General features: G+C 43.9%; 1 protein-coding gene across 2 annotated transcripts in view; it reads left to right on the top strand.

The window, feature by feature from the left end:
* BCAR3 (BCAR3 adaptor protein, NSP family member) overlaps positions 1-25,470 on the top strand; it is a 173,010-nt gene that overhangs the window by 66,911 nt on the left and 80,629 nt on the right. The gene's annotated exons all lie outside the window — the stretch shown is intronic.

Raw genomic sequence — 25,470 nt, forward strand, 5'->3', positions numbered from 1 at the left:
AAAAAAAAGCTATGACAAACATCATAGGGGGTTTCCATTCTATTGTTTGCTGTTCCTTATGCAGGAAAAGTCTCATCCCATCCTGTGACATGAACAGGCTCCAGAATGATTCACAGTCCACAGTCTGTTGCTTGGTGCTCACAGTGGTGATGTCAACCTCCATAACTCAACCAAGTTTCAGATTAACACGTTATGTCCCAAATATAAGAAGCTGGCCTCTTAATTGGAGACTGGGACATAATGGGTTAAGGGCCTATGGGGAAAAAAAGTAAATCACTCTCTAAGATTCATTGTTCGAGGTATCTGACATATTTCAAACTTCTGTACGGTTTCTATTGGGATTTTCTGTTGAACCCTTAACAGGTGCAACTGCAGAGAGCAAACTACAGAAGGATGACAAGGACCTCTGTATAACTGTTTCCTAGCTCCCTCTAGTGGCCGGGCATGTTTAATTTACATCTTTATGCTAATGGTGGAAGACCTGCTGCACATTTATTGTCTTGCCTCAAGTTCACACGCTGCTTTCTGCTGTGCCGGGAACTAAATTTCACGCACTATTTTGGTACCCAGCACATTTGCATGGGTAGCAAAACTGTATGCATACAGGGCCCCTATCCCATGGGAATTCCTGCTGATCAGTACATTGGCCTCAAGCTTTTCTATTAGAACTATCACCGCAGGCCCTTAAATGTGTGGATGCGTGTGTTTTAACAGAAAAAAACTATATAGAATCAAAAATTAAAATCAAGCAAAATCTTGTATGTTCTGTCTCACCCCCCCACTCCCTCCACTCCTCGCCTGACCTGCTCTTTCCTACCCCTCCAAATATGACGTTAACCCAGGAGAGCACAGAAGAGTGGGTGTTAATCGGCTGAGATACACCAAAGTAAGAGATTCTGAGGGAGAGAGAATACGGGGGAAATGGTGCAGAGAAGAAGCGATGCTCTAAAGGGGGACTTGGGAACTCCATGAGCTGGAAATAGGTAACCCTGCCTTAGGTATTCCGGAAAACTGCCCTTCTTAGGATTCAACAGGGTTTTCCGCAGTTCGCTTATAAAGGGGCTCTGGTGTGGTTTCCGTGTTCATTTGGGTACACCCCAGGTGGGCGGGCTGTCACCCTGGAGCTAACCAAACAGTTGGAGACAGGCAGACTCTCCTCGGGTGTGCCCAAGCAGGGCAGGGCAAAGAACGGCAGAGCAGCAGGTGGCAGGAGGAGGTGCCACAGCCTGAGCAGGCACAAATCCTAAGGGGATGAAATAAGATTTGCAGAACACTCTGAAAGCAGCCTTCAGACTTCTGTGCAGTTATTTTAAAATATTTCAGTTTCTTTAAAGAAGCATTTCAACATAATTCAGTCAAGGTAATGCATGCTCACTCTTGTACAGTCAGGCAAATATTCTAAGGGAAAATGTTGGGTTACATTTTCCATTCTTTCCTTGGAGCAATGTGTGATACCAGTGAGGTTTTGTGGCTCCAGAATGAATCTTTGCCCCCTGAAGAAGAGACCCAGAATGCTGTAGGAATCTAAACAACTCCACAGATATTCCATAAAAACCACACTACTTTTTTTTTTCTGCAAGGATTAAGAAAAGTTTCCACAGATTTCCAGTGTTCCAGGAGACAAGGCAGGAATTTGACAGGGCATGTAACCAATAAGGAAAAATAGAGCTAAAATGTGGATACACATGGCAGATAGGCTAAAACTCCCCAAGTAAGGCAGCAATGCAAAGACAGAATTGTAAAGCTCAGCGTTTCCTCAGTAAAAGGAAAACATGTTATATATGTACAGTCCATAAGCAGTGTTTCGTTTTGTAAAATAATTTGCAGCAAGGAATAACTGATTACCCTCGTCTTACTTGCTGCCTGGGGTTTTCTTATAGAATCCCAAGCAAGCTCCGCCCCCCCCCCTCTGATGTCACACAATGACCCATGAGTTCCTTAAAAGCTGCATCCTGATTGGTCCTTTGCCTTGTTCTGCCACCTTGGAGATAGCTAAGGGTGGGGAAGTGAGTTGCTGTCTCCTCTAGTATAATCAGCAATGACTCTGCCTCCTTTGAAAGCAGAATTCTGAGACAGTTTTTCTGCTCCGCAGTATGCAATACAATTGTTCAAGGTGGATAACAAATGTAAAATATTAAACAATAAAATGACCCTAGCAAAACTGCAAAACAGTGAGAACAGAAGTCCAACAAGGAGAAGCGATATATCTAAAGGAAAGCAAAACGCTTCTCTCTGTGTTTTAACGCCACAATTTTAATATCAACAGAATACATTAGGACTTGAATGTTATCAATCAGACACCGTAATCCAGAATTTAATAGATGTTAAGGGCCTTCATAAAAACAGGCTGGTCACATGGCTGCGAGCTCTGAGTGTAACTAAGCTGCTGGCCCTTGTGTGTAACTATTGGTCCCACCACAAGGCACATTCTTTAACTGTTGCAATTTTTTTTGTATTTTTTTTTTTTACTACACACACTGCCAGTTAGCTTCTCAGCAAGCCTCCATCCTGTACGCTGACCATGTGCAGGCAGGCTGGTTAAACCTTTGCCCCCCTGAGGCAGGCTCCTGGCGGGGACACTTACGAAGAACAAACATGAGAGGACATTTAAATTACGATTGACTCTGCTACAAGTTGTTCAGTATCCTCACTGCGGCTTTATGTTTATGGACATTTTTCATTGTGCATTTGCAACATTTATGAGGCACGCATATGGTTTCAGAGTTTGAGCCTCATGAATATGCTGACTTTATTTTTTAATTGCATAGTGAAAAGTACAAAAAAAATGGGACAGTTAAAGAATGCCCATTGTAGTGGGACAGGGATTACACACAAGGGCCAGTAACTATCAAGTGCACTCAGAGCTCGCAGCCACGTGACCAGCCCATTTTTGCAAAGGCCCCTTAACAACTATTAAGTTCTGGATCACGGTGCGTGACTGATATCATTCAAGTCTTAACATATATTGTTGTTATTAAAGAGAGGAGTGGGTTTTTTTTGTGTTTTTTTTTCCTTTTGATACTAACAATAAATATTCTAAACTAAAACTAGATAATAAATACATCAGAATAAAAACAAATGTAACACGAAGTTCAGGTACCAGTGGCAGGAAGGTCCATGAAAAGAAACGTTTCCAGCTTCTTTCGGAACCACAGGTGTCAGAATGGGGTGAGCCACCCGGTTTTGCGGTCCAAGCAAACTTCAGGCCCCCACTGTCCTGAAAGTACTCCTGCAGGCCGCGGCAGGTCACAGCTCTCTGTACGTTTAAGCCATGTGGGTTGCCTGTAACCTCACGCTGGGTCTTGCCAGAACAGTGTGAGAAATCAGGCATCATCCGCATGGCTCAGACTTGCAGAGAGCCATGTGGGGCCTGCAGAAAAGTGCAAAGTGACTGCCTTGCTAGGGTGGGGGTGGGTTAGAGGCTTGAGGTTGGCTGGAGGCTGAGGGGATGTGAGGATGGCTGAGAGGGGGGCGGGTGGCCGGATGGCTGGGGAGGAGACGGGTTGAAGCTCCTGTGGGGGAGGTTTAGCATGGGTTGAGGCTTGCTTTGGGGGAAATTGAGACTGGCTGGCTGACTGGAGGGGGAGGTTTGAAGGGTGGTCAAAGCTGACCAACGGAAGGTCAAAGCTGGTTGGCTGACAGGGATTGAGGCTGGCTGGGGGGGCGGGGGAGGGGTTGGCGGGACTTGAGGCTGGCCAGAGGTGGGGTTGAGGCTGTCTAGGGGGGAGGTCAAAGCTGGCTGGCTGACTGTGTGTGTGTTGGGGGGGGGGGAGGTTTGAGGCTGGTAGCGGGGTTGCATTGGAGTTTAGTTAATTTGCTTGGCCCCAACCAAAATGTTTCACTACCACTGTTCAGAACTGCAGTTATGTCAGGTTTTTCCCATAATGCTATTGCTAAAGTGCTCCGCATTTCTTTGACCTGTACTGGAGATTACATAGCTTTGAGTTTCCGGAAATTGATAATTTTTGAATGAGTGAATGGTTTTTGTGAGCAGAGCACAAAGCTCGGGTTGAGACAAAGTGAAAATCATGATTTCAAGTAACTGGGCCCCCTTCTTGTGTGCTAGGGTGAGAAATTTCTATTTACCACATGAAGCAGTTGGTAGCCAATGCAGGTCCTGCAATTTAGAGGTCATACTTTGGCTCTTTCCCAGTAATAAAATGTGCTGCAGAATTCGGAATGACTTGTAGAACTTTCAGTTGTTTTCTTTGGTAAATAATATCACAATAATCAAAAGTGGATAAAATGAGAGCTTGGCAACCGTTCTATAGTCATCAGCATGAAACATAGTCGCCTGACTAAATCCAGCCAGTGTAGCTTCTCTGCATAGTTTCTCTGAATGCTTCTGTACCTACAGTACATCTTGTCAGCATGCAGAATATTTGTACTTTCTGTTAAAAACACATCTAATGCCACCACCCAGTATCAGCTCCATGTTGTTCACAAGTTGAAACATGGTCACAGAAGCTGTCTGAAAATCCAGCATACAAAGACTGATATCCGGTCTGCATAAGCTTGTAAAGAAATCCATTTTGCAAACCTCTTAGTTATTTAAATATCAACAACCATCTCTCTCTCTCTGAAATAGAGATAGATATCTGTGTATATCTATATATATATATCTATATATCTATATCTCTATATCTATCTATATCTATATCTATCTATATCTATATTAATTAATTAATTATTGGTTTTTATATACCGTTGTTCGGCATAGCCATCACAATGGTTGACAAAGCAGTGCGTCAGAATACATTCATAAATTAAGTAAATAATAAAGAAGTAAAACAATAAAATATTAAAAATTGCACTTTAGAATGAAAAATACAGTATAAATTTAAAATACAAGTACACATGTTATTTGTAATAAGATCACATTAAACTCTGGAATTTGTTGCCAGAGGATGAGGTTAGTGCAGTTAGTATACGGTGTTTAAAAAAGGATTGGATAAGTTCTTGGAGGAGAAGTCCATTACCGGCTATTAATTAAGTTGACTTAGAAAATAGCCACTGCCATTAGCAATGGTAACATGGAATAGACTTAGTTTTTGGGTACTTGCCAGGTTCTTATGGCCTGGATTGACCACTGTTGGAAACAGGATGCTGGGCTTGATGGACCCTTGGTCTGACCCAGTATGGCATTTTCTTATGTTCTTATGTTTAAAATTACTAGAGCATAAATATTAGATAAAAGGCAGGATTAAAAGTAACGATAGTAGGGGCATCTAGGGCATATTTAAAAGTAGAGAGAGTATTATGTTAGGTATCTGGATAAGCTTTTGAGAAGAGCCAGGTCTTCAAGTCCTTTTTAAAAGTTTTGAGATTCATTTGTAATCTAAAATAAGAGGGGAGTGCGTTCCATCTCTCTCTCTCTCTCTCTCTCTCTCTATATATATATATAAACAAGAGGAGTAGTGTGGCTGTCCTGGCTTGGCTCCTGGCCTGATATCATAAAGTCTCCCTCTGAACAACCAACTTTTGAACCGGTTGCCAAGCAGCCAGGCAACCACACTGCCAACCAGTGGCTAAAAGTCCAGTTCTGTTTGGCTTTGAGTTCCTGAAAGAAGCTTTCCCTCTTCACTCTCACACAGGCAAACACAGACATAAAAATGCACACACATACATATAAGCATACGTACCAAATACCACACACACACATACAAACACCACACACACGCACACACATACATATAAGCATACGTACCAAATACCACACACACACATACAAACACCACACACACGCACACACATACATATAAGCATACGTACCAAATACCACACACACACATACAAACACCACACACACATACATATAAACATACGTACCAAATACCACACACACACATACAATCACCACACACCCATACATATATATGTACCAAATATAATACACACATACATACATACGTACCAAATACCATACACACGTACCAAACACCACACACATGCATACATACATAGATACGTACCAAATTCCACACACATACATTCAAACACTACTCATACATACATATGTACCAAATACCACATATACATACATACATATGTACCAAATACCATGCACACGTACCAAACCACACACATGCATACATACATACCAAATACCACTCACCCGCATACATACACATTCGTACCAAATTCCACACACACATATACATACATACAAACACCACAGATACATACATATGTACCAAATACCACACATACATACATGCGTACCAAACACCACACACATACATACATATGCACCAAATAGCATACACACACGTACCAACCACACACATACATACGTACCAAACACCACACACATACACACACACATACCAACCACACACACGCATACATACATACATTCCAAACACCACACACACACATACATACCAAATAGCATACACACACAAATGTACCAAACACCACACACACATACATACTAAATCCCATACACATACACACACATACACCAAACACCACACACATGCATGCATGCATATATACATACCAAATACCACACACAAGTATTCATGTATATATACGTACCAAACACAACACACATGCATACATATATATACGTACCAAACTCCATACACACACCAAACACAGCACACATATACATACATACCAACCACACACGCACATACATACCAAACACCACACGCATATACATAACAAATATACACACACAATGTACCAAACACCACACACACGCACATACATACATACATACGTAACAAACACCACACACATAACATACATACTTACCAAACACCACACATGTGCACATACATACATTCATACGTACCCAAACACAACTCATGCACATACAAACATACATACATACGTACATATGGAAACACCACATACAGGTAATTCTGCTAGTAAGAAACTAAAATAATAAGGCATTCAGATATAAATTCCTAGTGTTTATTACCATAAATAAACAGGCATAATTTTAGAGATGGTTCCTATCCATGGTGCAGTATAAACTCTAAGAAAGGAAATGAGAATATTGCAAAACCAAAACTGAAAAAAATCACATGCAGCAGAAGGGAGGGGGATGCAGATAACAAGTTAAAAAAAAAAAAAGGAAAAATAAAATTATACAAGAAACTGATAAAGATGATTAATGATGGAATACTCAGACAGTCCATCCAATTAAGAGTAGAGAAGGAATAAGGAAGATATAAAATAGCAGGCAACCAGAGAATGCCCTAGATGAATTGTCTCTTAAAAATAAGAAGTCCAATTCACTTTCTGCCAGCATCTTCACAAATATGATTCAGCTTTTAAAATGAGTATAAACATGAATGAACTTATACTTGTTTATAAATTCTACTTTACTTTATCTTGATTAATAGAATATCACTTCTGTTGGTGACACATGCAAGGCTGTTCAAGGAACCTAAGTGGTCTTGAATGCTCATGTACACCATCTTTTTTTGGATAATTCTTATTTTGAACCAAAAACATCCTACAAAGACACCAGTTTTTCCTGGATCAATATAGTAAGTGCTATTTGATGCCTAAGAAATGCAGGTGCAGAACCAAGATGACCTTGACAAATGGATGCCATTAAGCTAGGTTTTGACCTGTGTCCGAATAATACTACATTTCTTCCTGGCTGTCAGTCTCTTTTAACAACCATCTCTATGGGGAAATGGATAGACAGAGTAAGAACGTATTCTCCCATTTCCCCATTGCCTGTTTCAGATACAGTGGAGGCTTTTGTTCAACAGGCAGTGAGTGTTGCTGGCTCCAGGTCATTCTTGGAGGTAAAGATAAATTAGATCTTAAGAACATAAGAAATTGCCATGCTGGGTCAGACCAAGGGTCCATCAAGCCCAGCATCCTGTGTCCAACAGAGGCCAAACCAGGCCACAAGAACCTGGCAATTACCAAAACACCAAGAAGATCCCATGCTATTGATGCCAGTAATAGCAGTGGCTATTCCCTAAGTAAACTTGATTAATAGCTGTTAATGGACTTCTCCTCCAAGAACTTATCCAAACCTTTTTGAACCCAGCTACACTAACTGCACCAACCACATCCTCTGGCAACACATTCCAGAGCTCTACTGTGTGTTGAGTGAAAAATAATTTTCTCCGATTAGTCTTAAATGTGCTACTTGCTAACTTCATGGAATGCCCCCTAGTCCTTCTATTATTCGAAAGTGTAAATAACCGAGTCACACCTACTCGTTCAAGACCTCTCATGATCTTAAAGACCTCTATGATATCCCCCCTCAGCCGTCTCTTCTCCAAGCTAAACAGCCCTAACCTCTTCAGCCTTTCCTCATAGGGGAGCTGTTCCAGCCCCTTTATCATTTTGGTTGCCCTTCTCTGTACCTTCTCCATCGCAACTATATCTTTTTTGAGATGCGGCGACCAGAATTGTACACAGTATTCAAGGTGTGGTCTCACCATGGAGTGATATAGAGGCATTATGACATTTTCCGTTCTATTAACCATTCCCTTCCTAATAATTCCTAACATTCTATTTGCTTTTTTGACTGCTGCAGCACACTGAGCCGATGATTTTAAAGTATTATCCACTATGATGCCTAGATCTTTTTCCTGGGTGGTAGCTCCTAATATGGAACCTAACATTGTGTAATTATAGCATGGGTTATTTTTCCCTATGTGCAACACCTTGCACTTGTCCACATTAAATTTCATCTGCCATTTGGATGCCCAATCTTCCAGTCTTGCAAGGTCCTCCTGTAATGTATCACAGTCTGCTTGTGATTTAACTACTCTGAATAATTTTGTATCATCCGCAAATTCGATAACCTCACTCGTCGTATTACTTTCCAGATCATTTATAAATATATTGAAAAGCACCGGTCCAAGTACAGATTCCTTGTTAATTGTCTTTCCTCAAGGCCTGCCAGACGAGTCTTCACAGTCTGTTTTGTCCCCCTACCAGCAGATGGAGGCAGAGTTTCAGACCTCTGCCCTGAGGCCCTCTTCCATATAGGCTGGTTCAGCAGGGAAGGAGGCAGTAGGTTCTTTACCCAAGCTGGTGCCATCTATCATGAATCTCGTAATCCTTGCCGCTTCCCATACCCCCTAGGAAACGTCTTTAAACCATACCTAGAAAATAAAGTGAAGAAAAAAAATTATATGCCGGGCACTACTACTCAAAGGGGTCTTGTCTGGGGAGGCTGAATCTCCTGGTTGCCACCCCCCCCCTTCCCCCCAACTTCTCTTTTTATATTATATTATATAATCTTTTTTCCTTTTTTTTACCCCATCTACCTGGAGGAGCCTTAACCCAATTGGAAACTTAAAACATGGCCTGTCCATGGCCAAAGACTAGTTCGCCACAATAAGGTCCACAATAGGGCTTGTCTCTCTGATATTCTTCGTGCCGAGCATATGGCCACCAGGAAAGCTATCTTCCAGGTGAAGTCCTTTACCTGGACATTTTTGAGTGGCTCGTAAGGAGCTTTAGCCTTCACTCTCAGCACCAAGTTCAGATCCCATGCTGGCACTATGAGTTTGTAGAAAGGCTGTATGTGGTTGCCCCCCCCCCCCCCCCCCAGGAAGCAGGCCATGTCCAGCAGAGATGCCACTTTGATCCGCCCTCTGTAGTAGGTGATAGCCGCCACCTGGACTGTAAGAGAGCTTTCCGCCAGCCCCTTATCCAGGCCATCCTGTAGAAACTGCAATATTGCTGCTATGTTCATCTTGTGATCGGCAATGTTTCTCCGAGAGCACCACCACTCACAAAGCCTCCAGGTCCTCGCATATGCCACCGAAGTTGATTTTTTTTCCATGTTGTCAAGAGCGTGGCTATTACCTCCAATTCTGAAGAGAACTCCTCCCCCTCCCTCGGAAAATTCCTCTTCTGAGGCTTCCGGGGAGGGAGCAGGGAGCCATTCAGCAGTGACCTCCGATAGCAGCACAGAAACCGGGACTGCCTCCCTGCCCTCTGCTGTGCCGCTGCCTCCCCCCCCCCCCCCCCCCCCCGACTACTTCCGAGCCAGTGGCTGCTGCGCCATCGCAATTGTGGCAGAAAGAGCCAGTGATAGTCAGAAGATGCTGTGCCCCGCATGCTAGGAACTTCCTGCCCCTCTCCATACCTTGTCACTGCGAGGGGTTCGGGGGACTTCGGGCCGGATCCCGTAGATCTTTAAGTGCTGGGCTTACTGCCACCACTGCTTGAGCTTCCTGTGTGTGGAAAATGCTAGGCCACAAGGCCTTATTGCCCAACCTAGGGGAGAGAAAAGCGACCCTAGGAGGGCTGTTGTCCCAAGGAGGGCCCCTGACCCAGCCCAGGCACTTCCCCAGGGAAAGCGACCTCAGGGATGCCGCCGCCCCTGCCTATTCCTCCTACCAAACCAGCTCCACCTACCATCTGCTGGAGGTGGAGAACCACTGACTCCTTCCCTGCTGAACCAGCCTATATAGAAGTGGGCCTCAGGGAAGAGGTCTGGAACTCTGCCTCCGGGGGGGGAGTAGGGGACAAAACCCACTGTAAAGGTTGGTCTGGCAGGACAAAGAGGAAGAGGTCTATGTTTTCCTACTTCTTCCTTCCTGGACTGCAGCAATTAGGTATGCTGGATCTCTGAATACGCCCTAGATCACTGGGAGTGGTGGCATCCAATGATGTGACTGGTGAATTGATCACTGAAGTGCACAGGACTGGTCTGGAGATAGGAAAAACACTTGCCTCAGTGCTGTTGGTGAATCTCTTTCGCCCTCCCCTACTCAACCTCTTGGAAAATAGTTGTGGGCCTTGCATGAAGCTCAGGTATGAAGAGTATGGATGAAGCTCCTGCGGTAGGGTCCAGTGGCTGGAATAGCTAAGATGATCCACAGAAGTCTAGACCTGAGGCATTTGAAACTGTTGGTGTGAAGAAGGCTTTGTCTGTACCTCAGCCAAAGCATACCACCTTGCAGGAGACTTGGAAAATGCCAACAAGACCGGAGTTATTCATGGCAGACCTTATTTACTCTGTTGATAAATCTATGATAGAATTTAAAGCTCAAGAATGTACTCTAAATTATACATATTGTTACATGACTATCTTGGAAAATTAAGTTTAGGCAATTCAGGACTTAAATTGAAGTGTTCATTAAAAACTATGTAGCCCATGTTGGGTACATAACATTACAGAGGATCTGATGCCTGCCTGTGAGCTGAGCTGAGCTGTGGGTTTAAAAAGAAACATGGTCTAGCAGAGGATGTAGCGGATCTGGCTCAGAGGCAAGGCTTGTATTAAACTGTGCTGGACAGAGAAGGCTCCATCAAACCCTTCTCCTTTCTATGACCCCCTTTGATTGCTCTCCAACTTTCTTCTACAGCTGATAACAGCCTCTGTCAAACTCTCACCTTGGGATAAAAGAGTGACTACATCAAATAAAAATCACTGATTTCTCAGGGTTCACAGGTTTCTTACAGCATTAACAGCAGCAACAGCAAGAAAACACACTTCCTCCAAGAATCTACTTTATCATAACATCATCTCCTATTTCTTCTTCACCTTTAACATAAGGACTGACCCTTCAGTTCATCCTTTTCAGACAAAAGTAGCTTTCATTACGTCTTCTTCCCTGGCACAGGAATGCCGTTCTCCTCTTGAAAATCCACGATTCCTCCCAGGTGATTCAGTATCACTGCCCAGGAATATATTCTGCATCTCTGGAACTATGGCCCTGCTGGAAACCAGCCACTACCTGTACGGAAGGAGAGAGAAACTCCCCACCCTAGCTTCCTACCAAACTCTCCTGTACTGTCTCAAATTCCAGTGAGCACCAACTTTCACATTAAGCTTGAGTACAGTCCCCCTAGTGGTTTTCTCTCAAACTCCCTTAAAGAGCTATACAAATCCCCATGATAAACCTCTGCAATAGTGCACACCACTAAAACCCAAAGGTAAAGTCTAGGTGCATTCCTCCCTCAAACTCCCCTCCCCCCCAAAAAAAAAATTCTCCAAGGTCCCATCTAGTGACCAGGCCTTGTTTTAGGGGCCCCATCACAATAACATTTATTTTTTATATTAAAAAAAAAAAAGTGGAAAATGTATGGAAAAACCTGAGACTAATTAATTTTCTTTATGTGTCCATTATTGCAATTTTGATGATGCTTAAGTGATATTTATGTGAGGTTTTGAGAATTCCAGATGAAATTGTCTTCTATGGTTAAAGCATTTTACCTTTCCACTTTTAGATGGGTGGACAGGCAGCATGAGCAAGTAGGAGATAAGCCACGCTGCCTCGATTGTTTGCCACGTAGCCTTTGTGAGCTCAAAACGGCTTACAAATATAAAAAAGAAAAAAAAACAACAAACACAAAAATGCAAAAGAGATCAAGATTACGTAGACAATCTTCCAAGAACAACAATCCACCTGGAAACAGCCAGTGACACTGTCAAAACTGTTCTATCATACGCTGATTTGAAATGCAGAAAAAAAATAGAAGTCCCATGCTAACTATGCAAACGCTTGTTGAAACAAGTAGGGCTTCCAAAATGTCTTTGTGATTGTAATGAGATGGAGATGCTCAGATAGAAAATTCCACAGGCTTGGCCCTACAACCAAAAATGCTCTTTCACGGGTGAGTCTCTGCTAGGCGAGCCTGATGGAGAGAGGGAACATCCAATAGACCTCTAATTGAGGACCTGAGTGTACGTGAGGGGTTATAAATGTGTAACATTACATGGGAAGACATTTTTGCTGAACATTTACAAGGAGATGTGGTTATTCTAGCTACTTTAATGGGAACTGTTAGCGATTTGTAGCACAAAGGAGTTTGTTTAGATCAGAGAATACATGTTATGTTTCTTGGCTCATGGGGTGCCCCGCAAGCCAGTTCACTCACCCCAAATGCTGGGCCCAGCAAGATGCAGGATACCGCTGCTCCTGCTCATCAGTGCTGTGCCTCTAGGTGCATGTGTGCTAAACGTGGGCCCATTTAAAGGGCCCACAGCAGGAAAAGGCCCTTGGTGCCTCGATGGCATTACAAGTCTAGTCCTATAAAGGGCCTTCTTTGCCTCTTCCTCACTGCCTCAGCAACAGGTCGATTTCCATCCAGGTAGTGTGAGTTGCTGCTTCGGAGCCTTGCCTTGCCTCTTCATCTTCAGCCTCGTGCAGCCTCGCCTTGCCCAGCCTTGCCTTGCCTTCTCATCTCCAGTCTTACCCTGCCGACTGCAGCTCCAGTCTTGCCGTGCCCTCTTGGACTGAGCCTCAGTATTGAGCATTGCTTCAGACCCGGCAATCCTTGTGTGCCGCCTGCCTGGACCACTCTCTGACTATAGAACCTCTCTTCACCCTTAACAGAGACATTCACCTAAGACCTGCCGGCCCCCAGAACAAAAGGGCCCAACCCGCGGGGAAAGGGGCTGTATAGGCAAAGCTCCAGTCCAGTCTCTGCAACGCCTTCTGCCTGTTGGTAGTGAGGACCTACTGGGCCTTCTCAATAGGTGGTGTCAACCTCACTTCAACACAAGAGTCCTCAACTCTGACAATCCCTTCTAAAGGAAAACAAACAAGCCAGGGAGGTTTCTTATTTACAAGAGCTGTAAAACAGTATTGCATTGATTAATAAAGTAAAATGGAGCTGTTAGCATCCAGGAAGTCAACTTGCACAGAAACAGGAAGCAAGTAAAAAAGCATACAAAGTGGTATGGAAGTCTTAGTACAAAACAGTTCAGTCATAACTAACTCAATATGTTTCAGCATGGTGATACGCATCTGAATTTGACAAAGAGGCTATTCTGTGATGTTTCTTTAGAAATAAAGATGTGGGCCAGCTCAATGGTAACTACTTTCCTCTTCCATGCAGACGTTGGCTGGGGCTTGGCCTGCTGTGAAGGCGGCGTTCACATCCTCTGGAAGGGGCGGTGGGAGGTTGTGATCATCATTGTTACAGGTGACACCTGGTAGCTGGATGTAGAGTCCATGATGCAGGGTTCCGGAAAAAACCCTTAGTGCAGGGGTGGGCAAACTTTTTAGTGCTGGGGCCACATTACAAGCTATCAACTGCAACAAGGGCCAGACTGAGGTTGGGGGAGATCTGGAGCTTCTCAGCACCAGAATTAAATCCCCAGCACTTGCTGCAGGCATTTCAGTACCCAGAACCCCTTTAGTCATGGATCCCAGCCTCCACCAAAATCAGCAAAACCTTCAACCCAAGAGGTACAAGGCATTTTTCTAGCTAGGGTTTATAAGATGGTACGGGAGCGAGTAGTCCCCCCCTTGCTTCTTCTTTATGAACATCTACTGGAACAGCAGTCCTTCCTGCCTCACTATAATAAAACTCTCATTACATTAATTCCTAAAAAAGATAAGGATCCTCTGGACCCCAGTTCCTACAGGCCAATCTCATTGCTGAATTTTGATATTAATTTACTGGCTAAGATTTTTGCCGATCTGCTGGCAGGTGTTCAGCGAACATCAGGTGGGGTGTGTGCGAGGGCGGCATCCTGTTTTTAACGTGTGACGAGCTTTGGCTTCTTTGGCGTGGATCACTTCACATGGAATACCGTCATTGTTGGTCAGATTTGATGCCGAAAAGGCTTTTGATCGTGAGGTCTGGGATTACCTTTTTTTTGTTCTGGAGCGGTTTGGGTTTCGTGGTGCCTGGCTGCGGGTGGATCATCTGGTTTATTTGCTACCTAGTGCTCAAATTTTGATAAATGGCTCTCTTGCTGCTGAGTTTTCTTTGCAGTGTGGTACCAGGCAAGGGGGCCCCCCTGTCACTGCTATTATTTATTTTTTTCGCTCGAACCATTATTGGTGGCCATTCAACAAAATGCAAATATTTCTGGTGTTACGGTTGGTGCCAGAGTGTTCAAAGTTGCAGCCTTTGCGGACGACCTACTGGTTCATCTTAGCAAACCGGAGGAGCCTCTGGCTGCTTTACAAGAGGAATTTGCCCTTTGGGACTTTAAATTAAATATGAGCAAGTCTGAGGCAATTGCTGTCAGGTGGAATGGGAGAAAAAATTTCCCTTGCACTGGGCAGTGGACTCTTTTCGTTATCTAGGCATTCAGCTGTCCGCCTCTCTAGCCAGAATCTATGATTTAAACATACTCCCACTATTAAGGTCCCTAAATAATACATTTTTGAAATGGAAGGATTTACCTCTGTCGGCAACAGGGAGAGTGAACCTATTTAAAATGCTTATTTGGCCCAAATGGTTATATTTCTTGCAAACTGTACCCCTGTTAATTCAGAAGAGAGACATTAAATTAGTTTATGCAATGCTTTCTTGTTTTCTTTGGCGTGGAAACGGGCCAGGGTTTCTCTCACATCTCTGGTGGGCCCCTGGGGTCAGGGAGGGCTGGGGGTTCCTGACTTAGAGGAGTATAACATGGCCTCTTTATTGTGATATGTGAAAGACTGGCCTTTCGATTCTTTGTACTTCACACCTTTGAACCTGGAAAAGGAATCGATCAAGCCTTTGCAGACCTCTTATGTGCTTCGTGCTTGGACAGCCCGTTTACCTGCCACTATTCATAGCAACTTTCCTTTGGTTTCATTATGTAAGGCATGGGCATTTCTCTGCACTGATGGGCCGATTCAGTAAAATGCGCGGGAGAGCCGGCGCTCTGAGGCGAGCGCCCGCTCTCCCGACGCGCGCCCAGGCCACTCTCCTGGGCGCGTGATTCTGTATGCAAATGAGGGCCCACACTAATAAGGAGGCGCTAGGGACACTAGCGCGTCCCTAGCGCCTCCTTATTGGCAGAAGTGGCGGCTGTCAGTGGGTTTGACAGCCGACGCTCAATTTTATTGGTGTTGGTTGTCGAAACCGCTGACAGCCACGGGTTCAGAAAACGGATGCCAGCAAAATTGAGCGTCCGTTTTCCAACCTGTGGGTCGCAGGCAGATTTTTTTTTTTATTTGTGGGGCCTCCGACTTAATATCGCTATGATATTTAGTCGGAGGGTGTACAGAAAAGCAGTTTTAAAAATTTATTTATTTATTTAAAAACTTTTCTATACCATCGCTAATTTATATACCATCGCAACGGTTTACAAATAGGCACATAGACTAAGGTAAGTAAATGTAGGATATCGTACATTCTAACAGGTGCCAATAAAGTTCGGTTACAATTTCATAAATAAAATCATTATTTGAGTAATGTTGGTCAAGCCCAGTTATGTTATTGAGTTACTATCTCTTTGCGATATTACTTCTTAAATGTAGGATTGAGTAAATTCATTCTCATCTGCATTACCCTGTACTTTCATTCTCTACCCTCCACACTCTTTAGTGAAGGCTTTTTTAAAGAGCCATGTTTTTAAATTTTTCTTAAAAGTTTTGAGATTATTCTGTAATCTGAGTTCAGGGGTCATCGTGTTCCATAGTATGGACCCAGCCAATGATAAAGCCTTTTCTGTACACTTTCCTGGTGCCGGCCAAAATTAATGCCTGCCTTTGGGCAGGCGTTAATTTCTAAGAGTAAAATGTGCGACTTGGCTGCACATTTTACTTTCTGTATCGCGCGGGAATAACTAATAGGCTCATCAACATGCATTTGCATGTTGAGGGCGCTATTAGGTTTGGGGGGGTTGGACGCGCGTTTTCCACACGCTACTACCCCTTACTGTATAAGGGGTAATAATAGCGCATGGAAAACATGCGTCCAAACGGGGGCTAACGGTGCGCACGCTAAACGGAAGGTAGAAATTCGACCTTTATCTGATTTTTCTCTCTCCTCCATGTCATCAAGCGCATACCTGAGTTGACGGAGGATGCAACTTTACATTGGATGCAATATACATTTTTACGCAGGGCATATTTACCTCCCGCCTGGCTGCATAGAGCTAGAGAGTGCACCGTACAAAGCAACTCCTCTTGTACCTTTCATCGATTCAAGCAGCAGCCAAACCCCACACCAAGTTAAAAGTGCCCCCTCTTACAGTCTTTCTTTCAGCTCTCCTGGAGAAACTCATGAAGTGGCATTCTGGAGGAGAGGTCAAGGTCGATCCAGTGTAAAACTTAATCTAGTGACCATAGAACTGAAGGGAGAAATAACAGCCCTGCATTCTGCATACATTTGAAGTGTGAGAAATATTCAGTCTATCAGTACACTTGGCACCCAGATTTGACGTTAAACAAAGTAAGAAAGCCACAGTGAAAACTCACAATTTCCCTAGAAGCTGAACTAAGATGACCTTGAACCTGGAATGTCTTTCAGCTTCTGCTCCATTGTCCCTCTTCGCACAGAGGACAGTTGTGTTCCAGCAGCTTAGAAAGCTTGGCAACAGCGAGAAGTACACAGACAGAGTGCCTTTCTCTGATCCTTTTATCACAGCCACTTTATTGTACGCTATTCTCTGTGGACCCAAGAAAAACCGTACGAACCTACAGGAAAAGAGACTGAAAACTCTGTTACTTTAGGCGTAGGCATACATGGATAGGAGCCGGCTTGAGAGGTTGAAGTATTGCAAACAACCCCTCCCGTTATGCCTGCAAAAGCAGAGGTGATAAGGAAAAAACCCAAGATGCGGAGAAAGGAAATACGATCTAGCGACACTGCAGGCCCCAGGGGGGTGGGAGGAACCAGTACTGTGACAGAATTCAAGCAAATGTGGAGACCCCTTGCATTCTCCACTAAGTGGCCTAGCTCAAGCCCTGGAGTGTAGGCCCTAGGGTTTTGGGTTTAGGCAGAGGAGGGAGGGGCCCCACCAATCCTGATCATCACCTCCAGTGAGGCTGCTGGTTTGGTCAAGCCCTGCCTGTATAAAAGCAGACAGAGGGGGAGAGGTTTTGCCTTGGTCTTCAGTGGAGTAAGCATTTTTTATTTTCTCTGTTACAGGAACCAGGCCATAAGGCTTTTCTTTCCCAGGGTAGGTGAGAGACTTACTCCCATCCCAGTACACACAGCTGTCTGGCTAGGCTGCCTGCGGTTTTGGTTCTCCCAGCGAATTTTATCTTTGGGAGGTCTTTCTTGTGAGATTCCTAGGCCTGTTTTGGGTTGGGGGACATTGAGGAAATCCCTTTCCCGAGAGGGCCGGGAGTAGACACGACCCTCCTGCTCCATCTCATGACTTGTGATTGGGTACCTTGTGGTGACTTGCTGCAAGAGATTTCTCGTTTTCCCAAGTCTGATATTTTATTTATTTTTTTTGAAGCTGGGAGGAAGTTTTCACACTCTTCCTACCCAGAGTGTGGGGGAATGTGAAGATCTGACAGTCCTGCTGCTGCCTGCAGCAAATGGGAGTAAGATCTGAAGCTACAGCCAAAGAGGAGAATAAGGAATAAGAATGGGGTGGTCGGATGCCAGGCATTGCCACGAGGTGGTGGCTTCCCCCTGTATAAATTTTGACCTTGGTACTGCACTGCACAAATTGTGGAGTCCCGGCTTCTGTGAAAGAATTTTAACTTTTTTTGGAGCATACAGCAGGTATGAGCCAGGCAAACTGTTTGACACGCATGGGAGGTCTTGTTGTATCTCTGGGGTGGTGAACTGTAGGACGACGGAGACTGGATTTATTAGTAGTAGTCTTGCTTTTTTTCAGTATTACTATTTCTATTTTTATCCAAAGCAGTTCTTCGTGCTCCTTCGCTAGCACCCGTGGCATCACCAGACTTCATTCACAGCCACCTGGAGATTTTTCCCTGATTTGTTGTTTTTCATGCTCCTCCTTCAAACAGTCCTCAGTAGAGGGCCACAGATTGCTACTCCCTGGTACCCAAGCATCATGCAGTCCACCTGTAGGTCTCACTGTTGTGTGTATTCACTCCCTTCTCTCCTTCCCTCCCTTCACTCTCCACAGCATCCCAAGCCTCTTCCAGTCCAATGAGCAGAAATCAGGTCTGGGGACTGAATGATTGAATGTTGTGGACAAAGGGCCTGTGCTATATAGAGATTATTTCATCACCTCTTTCTGCGTCATGTCAGCATATTGCTGCCTGTTGTATGGACTGGCAGTATACTGTAGTAGTGGAAACTTAAAGACCCCTGTTGGATTCTCATACCCACCACATGCTGTGTGACCTTGAGCTCATCACTTAACCTCCCTGTGATCAAGCTAACATTATGACCACTGAATTATCTTGTACAGCACTGTGTATATTGATGTCTCAGGAATAACAAGTAGCTCTATCCAGAACTAAAGGAGCCTAGTTTTTGGGTGGCATACTGGCCACGGATATGCATAGATCTGGGAAAAAAAAAACCCACTGTCAGTCTTCACCCCCCCCCTAACAAATCCTGAAAATCTGGTGTGGACAGGACACCAGACCAAAATGTTATTACTGACAAACACATACACAATGATCTCATAAGGTTTTTTCCCCCTTTCAGAATGGCTAATGACAATATCATCCCAACAGTAACACCATCTGGCTAGAGCAATAAATAAATAAAACACAGTCTTGTTTGTTTGATTACCAAAAAAACCCTCTTAAGGTTTAAAAACATGCTCTAAATATATACAGTCAGCATATCTTCAAATATAATTGTAGGCTTCAGAATTAGAGCTAGTGCAACACATTTTCTTTGTAATGAATGTTTCCTATAATTTCACTTTCTCCTTACATAATGTATGCGCTTCCTACTTTGGATAGTCTGCCATTTCCTTTTCGTATTAAGAACCCATGCATTCATTCTGTGCACGCGCAATAAAATGTGTTAGCGTTAAAATGCGTAAAGCTTAAGGTGTTTACCGCAATGCCAAGGAAAAGACGGGGACAGGAAGTGCTCGGGTGTGATGTCAACATTGCAGGAATCATTTTTCTTGATAACCACTGCTACTACTGGCATCAGTAGCCTGGGATCTACTTAGTGTTTGGACACTTGCCGGGTACCTGTAGCTTGGATTGGTCACTGTTGGAGACAGGATGCTGGGCTTGATGGACCCGCAGTCTGACCCAGTATGGCAACTTCCTATGTTCTTATGAAGAATAAAGTTCTCCCTGCTTTTGAAAAAGGCGATCTGAGGCTGTTTCTAATATAGAAACGAGAAGATCTATTTCTATGATCCAATTATAAAAATAAGAAAAAAAGAGCAAGCTCTGGAAAGCTGAGTACACTAATGCTCATAGTATGCTAAATAAAGTCCTGGATCTAGAGGCACTCGTGGCTGTCTTGGAGACGTGGTGCAGCAGACAGAAGAAATGGACAGAGATTCAGTGAAGGATATTTACGGAAGTGCTACTGGTAGGGGATTTCAGTCTGCCAGATGTTGATTGGGACATCCCAGATGCAGTGTCTTCTAGAAGCAGGGAGAACTGTTCCATCAAATGGTAACAGAGCCCACACGGGTAGGGAGATACTGGACCTGTTGCTTACTGATGGGGACAGTGTTCCTGATGCAGTGGATGATTATCTGGGATCCAGTGATCACCGGATAGTGTGATTCTTAGAAACATATAGAAACATAGAAATGACGGCAGAAGAAGACCAAACGGCCCATCCAGTCTGCCCAGCAAGCTTCACACATTTTTTCTCTCATACTTATCTGTTTCTTTTAGCTCTTGGTTCTATTTCCCTTCCTCCCCCACCATTAATGTAGAGAGCAGTGATGGAGCTGCATCCAAGTGAAATATCTAGCTTGATTAGTTAGGGGGTAGTAGGGGTAGTAACCGCCGCAATAAGCAAGCTACACCCATGCTTATTTGTTTTAACCCAGACTATGTTATACAGCCCTTATTGGTTGTTTTTCTTCTCCCCTGCCGTTGAAGCAGAGAGCTATGCTGGATATGCATCTAAAGTGAAGTATCAGGCACATTTGGTTTGGGGTAGTAACCGCCGTAACAAGCCAGCTACTCCCCGCTTTGTGAGTGTGAATCCTTTTTTCTTCTCCCCTGCCGTTGAAGCTATGCTGGGTATGCGTGAAGTATCAGTTTTTCTTCTCCCCTGCCGTTGGAGCAGAGAGCTATGCTGGATGTGCATCGAAAGTGAAGTATCAGGCACATTTGGTTTGGGGTAGTAACCGCCGTAACAAGCCAGCTACTCCCGGCTTTGTGAGTGCAAATCCTTTTTTCCACATTTCCTCTTGCTGTTGAAGCTTAGAGTGATGTTGGAGTCACAGTAACCATGTGTATGTTTATTGAATAAGGGTATTGTGTCCAGGCAGTAGCCATCATTCTGGCGAGTCACCCACTCTTCATTGGCGGCCTCTTGACTTTATGGATCCACAGTGTTTATCCCACGCCCCTTTGAAGTCCTTCACAGTTCTGGTCTTCACCACTTCCTCCGGAAGGGCATTCCAGGCATCCACCACCCTCTCCGTGAAGAAATACTTCCTGACATTGGTTCTGAATCTTCCTCCCTGGAGCTTCAAATCGTGACCCCTGGTTCTGCTGATTTTTTTCTTATGGTAAAGGTTGTCGTTGCCTTTGGATCATTAAAACCTTTCAAGTATCTGAAAGTCTGTATCATATCTCCTCTGCTCCTCCTTTCCTCCAGGGTGTACATATTTAGATTCTTCAATCTCTCCTCGTACGTCATCCGATGAAGATCCTCCACCTTCCTGGTCGCCCTTCTCTGTACCGCTTCCATCTTGTCTTTGTCTTTTTGTAGATACGGTCTCCAGAACTGAACACAGTACTCCAGGTGAGGCCTCACCAAGGACCTGTACAAGGGAATAATCACTTCCCTTTTCTTACTCGATATTCCTCTCTCTATGCAGCCCAGCATTCTTCTGGCTTTTGCTATCGCCTTGTCGCATTGTTTCGCAGACTTCATATCATTAGACACTATCACCCCAAGGTCCCTCTCCTGCTCCGTGCACATCAGCCTTTCCCCCCCCATCGAATACAGTTCATTCGGATTTCCACTCCCCATATGCATGACTTTGCACTTCTTGGCATTGAATCTCAGCTGCCATATCTTCGACCACTCTTCCAGTTTCCTTAGATCCCGTCTCATTCTCTCCACTCCTTCCGGCGTGTCCACTCTGTTGCAGATCTTAGTGTCATCCGCAAAAAGACAAACCTTACCTTTCTATCCCGTCCGCAATGTCGCTCACAAAGATATTGAACAGGACCGGTCCCAACACCGATCCTTGCGGTACACCACTTAAAACCGCTCTCTCTTCAGAGAAGGTTCCATTTACCATCACACATTGTCTTCTGTCCGTCAACCAATTTGCAATCCAGGTCACCACCTCGGCACTCACTCCCAAGCTTCTCGTTTTATTGACCAGTCTCCTGTGCGGAACCGTATCAAAAGCTTTGCTGAAATCTAAGTATATGATATCGAGTGCTCTTCCTCGATCCAATTCCTTGGTTACCCAGTCAAAAAAGTCAATCAGATTTGTTTGACAGGATCTTCCCCTGGTGAATCCATGTTGCCTCTGGTCCATCAATTCTCCAGACTGTAGATAGTTCACTATTCTCTCTTTCAGCAGTGACTCCATTACTTTTCCCACCACCGAAGTGAGGCTAACCGGTCTGTAGTTGCCAGCCTCCTCCCTGTTCCCACTCTTGTGAAGCGGGACCACCACCGCTCTTCTCCAATCACTCGGCACCACTCCCGTTTCAAGGGATCTATTGAACAGGTCACACAGCGGACCTGCCAGAACATCTCTGAGCTCCCTCAATATCCTTGGATGAATCCCATCAGGCCCCATGGCTTTGTCCACTTTCAGGTTCTTTAGCTCTTCCCACACATTTTCTACTGTAAAAGGATTTTCATCTATTCCATTTCCTTCCAGTTTCTTGTTGTGTAGAGATGGTCCTTCTCCAGGGTCTTCTTTAGTGAACACAGAGCTGAAGTATTCGTTTAATATTTCTGCCATTTCTTCGTCTCTCTCCACACATTGATCATTATCACCTTTCAATTTCACTATACCACTTTGGACCTTTCTCTTTTCGCTGATGTATCTGAAAAATGTTTTGTCACCATTTTTATCTCCTTGGCAATCCTCTCTCTCCGCTTGACTTTTTGCCAACTTGATTAATTTCTTTGTCTCCCTCAGTTGAATCAAATATTCTTCTTTGTGTTCCTCCCTTTGGGATCTTTTATATTTCTTGAATGCTGTTCTTTTAGCTTTAATTTTGTCAGCCACCTCCTTTGAGAACCAGATAGGTTTCAATTTTCTTTTGCTTTTCTTTACATTTCTAACATATAGAGTAGTTGCCTTGGTGATTGCTCGTTTTAGATTGGTCCACTGCTGCTCCACATCTCTCTCATTCTCCCATCCTTTTAGTTCTTCCTCCAGGTACTTACCCATTTCCTCAAAGTCCGTGTTTTTGAACTGTAAAACTCGGGTCTTTGTGGTTCTTTTCCCTATTCTTTTAGTGATATTAAACCATACCGTTTGATGATCACTGGTGCTGAGGTGGGTGCCCACCTGGACATCGGAGACATTATCTCCATTAGTGAGCACTAAGTCGAGTATAGTTCCTTCTCTCGTGGGTTCCAACACCATTTGTTTGAACAAAGATACTTGCATGGCATCCACTATTGCTCTACTATTTTTAGTTTCTGCAGATGGGATTTTCCAGTCTACATCTGGCATATTAAAGTCACCCACGATCACCACTTCTCCCTTCTTACCTATCTTATGGATGTCTTCAACCAGATCTCTGTCCAGCTCTTCCTTTTGGTTTGGAGGCCTGTAAACCACTCCAATATAAATGGATGCTCCGTCATCTTTTTTTAGGTCGACCCATATTGCTTCTTCCTTGCCCCAACTTCCTTGCAGCTCAGATGCTTGGATGTTGTTTCTGATATAAAGAGCCACACCTCCCCCTTTTCTATCCTCTCTGTCCTTCCTTAACAAGTTATAGCCTGGTATTGTTGTATCCCAATCATGAGATTCTGTGAACCATGTCTCTGTGATAGCAACAATGTCCAATTCTGCCTCAGCCATTAGGGCCTGCAGATCTGGGATTTTATTTCCCAAACTATGAGCATTTGTGGTCATAGCCTTCCAGGTACTCTCTTTAAGGTTATTGCTTTTCCTGGACTCCTTATGAGATTTTATTTGAGATTTGTTATTCACTTCACTCTTTCCTTTTGCAGTTGTGCCACTGTTGACAGAGTTATCCATCTCAATTAGATTTTTCTTTTGGTTATGGATCTTGAAATTCTGCATGCATTGTGTTTGTTTTCTCTTTTCTGGTAACACTTCAATGTTTTTCTCAAGAACTTCTTCAGTTTCTAATATAGAGAAGGCTTTTTGTTCTTTTTGCATTTGGTACATTGTGTGTCTCATCACAGGTCTAATTCTACCAGAGCCCACTGTATTCCTGGATTTTAAATAATTTCTTAATGACCTGTTTGAGTGGGAGGGTGTACCTGTTGGCTGTCCATCTGTCAAGAATGGTTGACTGTGGGTCCTACCTGAGCCTAATGAATCTCTTTTTCTTGACTTCTGGTTTCTCTGTGATGTTGGGGAATTATTTTCTGAGTAATGCAATGTGGGTGTAATTCTTGTAATTGAAGCTAATTGAGCTTTAACCTCAGTCAGCTCCTTTTTCAAGGAAGATAGTTGTGCACAAATTGGGCAAGCTCTAAGTTTCCAGATGCTTTCCCTCAGAATAAAGGCTCCACAGCAGTTACATTGGATAATCCTCATTTTGGTAAGTTTTGACATTTGATGAATAGCAATTATGGAAATACTAATTTACCTTGTTGCCATTTATGAATCTAGGCAGGTTATATAAGAAACACAAACCTAGGGGTGGGTGGGTAGGTGTTAAACAGGTAAAGCAGACTAACAGCCCTCCCAAATATCTATTTCAGTTGTGCTTTTTTTTTTTTTTTTTTTAAAGACAGTGCACAGACAACAACAGATAACAACCAAAATGGACTTAACTTTAGCAGGAAAGGTTCTGGTTCGTTTGAGATCCCAGCTCCAAAGTGTAAATGGTGATGGTTCATTTTAAGGCAAGGGTCCTAGACTTCAGGAAAACTAACTTTGTTAAAATGGGGGAGTACCTCAAAAAGTCGTTAGTTGGATGGTAAAATCTAAAGGAAGTTGACGCGTAGTGGGCAAAATGTGCACATGTAATAAAATAGCCTAGGTGCATGTATATGTGAGCTTAATTTTAAGCATGTGCCCAGCCAGCAGCATAAGTCAGCTTATGGATGCGCAAGTGAGAGTATTTTATAACACAAATGTGTCCTGTCAATGATCAGTTTCACCAGTTAGACCACTGTTCAGCTAGGCCCTCCAAACCCCCCTGGTTCATTAGCCTGCACTCTCCCCGTTAACCCAGAACCCTCAAACTCTTGCTAGATGCCTCAGACACCTCCATAGCAGAAGTAAAGTAATGCGGCACTGAACCTGGACACACGCCCAGGCACGTAGCTACTTGGGCGCACATCTCTTGGCCGTGCCCCGAAATCTCCACACCCTGCCCCTTTTTTGGCTGATGGGAGATATTTGCGCATTGGCACTTGGGCGCACATCTGGCCGCCTTATAAAATCAGGTGGACAGGTGGAAGTGCCAGATGGGTGCGCATCTCCTGATTTCGGCACGCGACTAGCTTTTAAAATTCACCTTATGCTTTTCGATTTTTAGAAGTATGCTTGTGAGTTTTCATGTCGAAGTTCCACCA

The sequence above is a fragment of the Rhinatrema bivittatum genome, chromosome 10 (assembly GCF_901001135.1).
Source record: "Rhinatrema bivittatum chromosome 10, aRhiBiv1.1, whole genome shotgun sequence".
NCBI lineage: Eukaryota > Metazoa > Chordata > Amphibia > Gymnophiona > Rhinatrematidae > Rhinatrema > Rhinatrema bivittatum.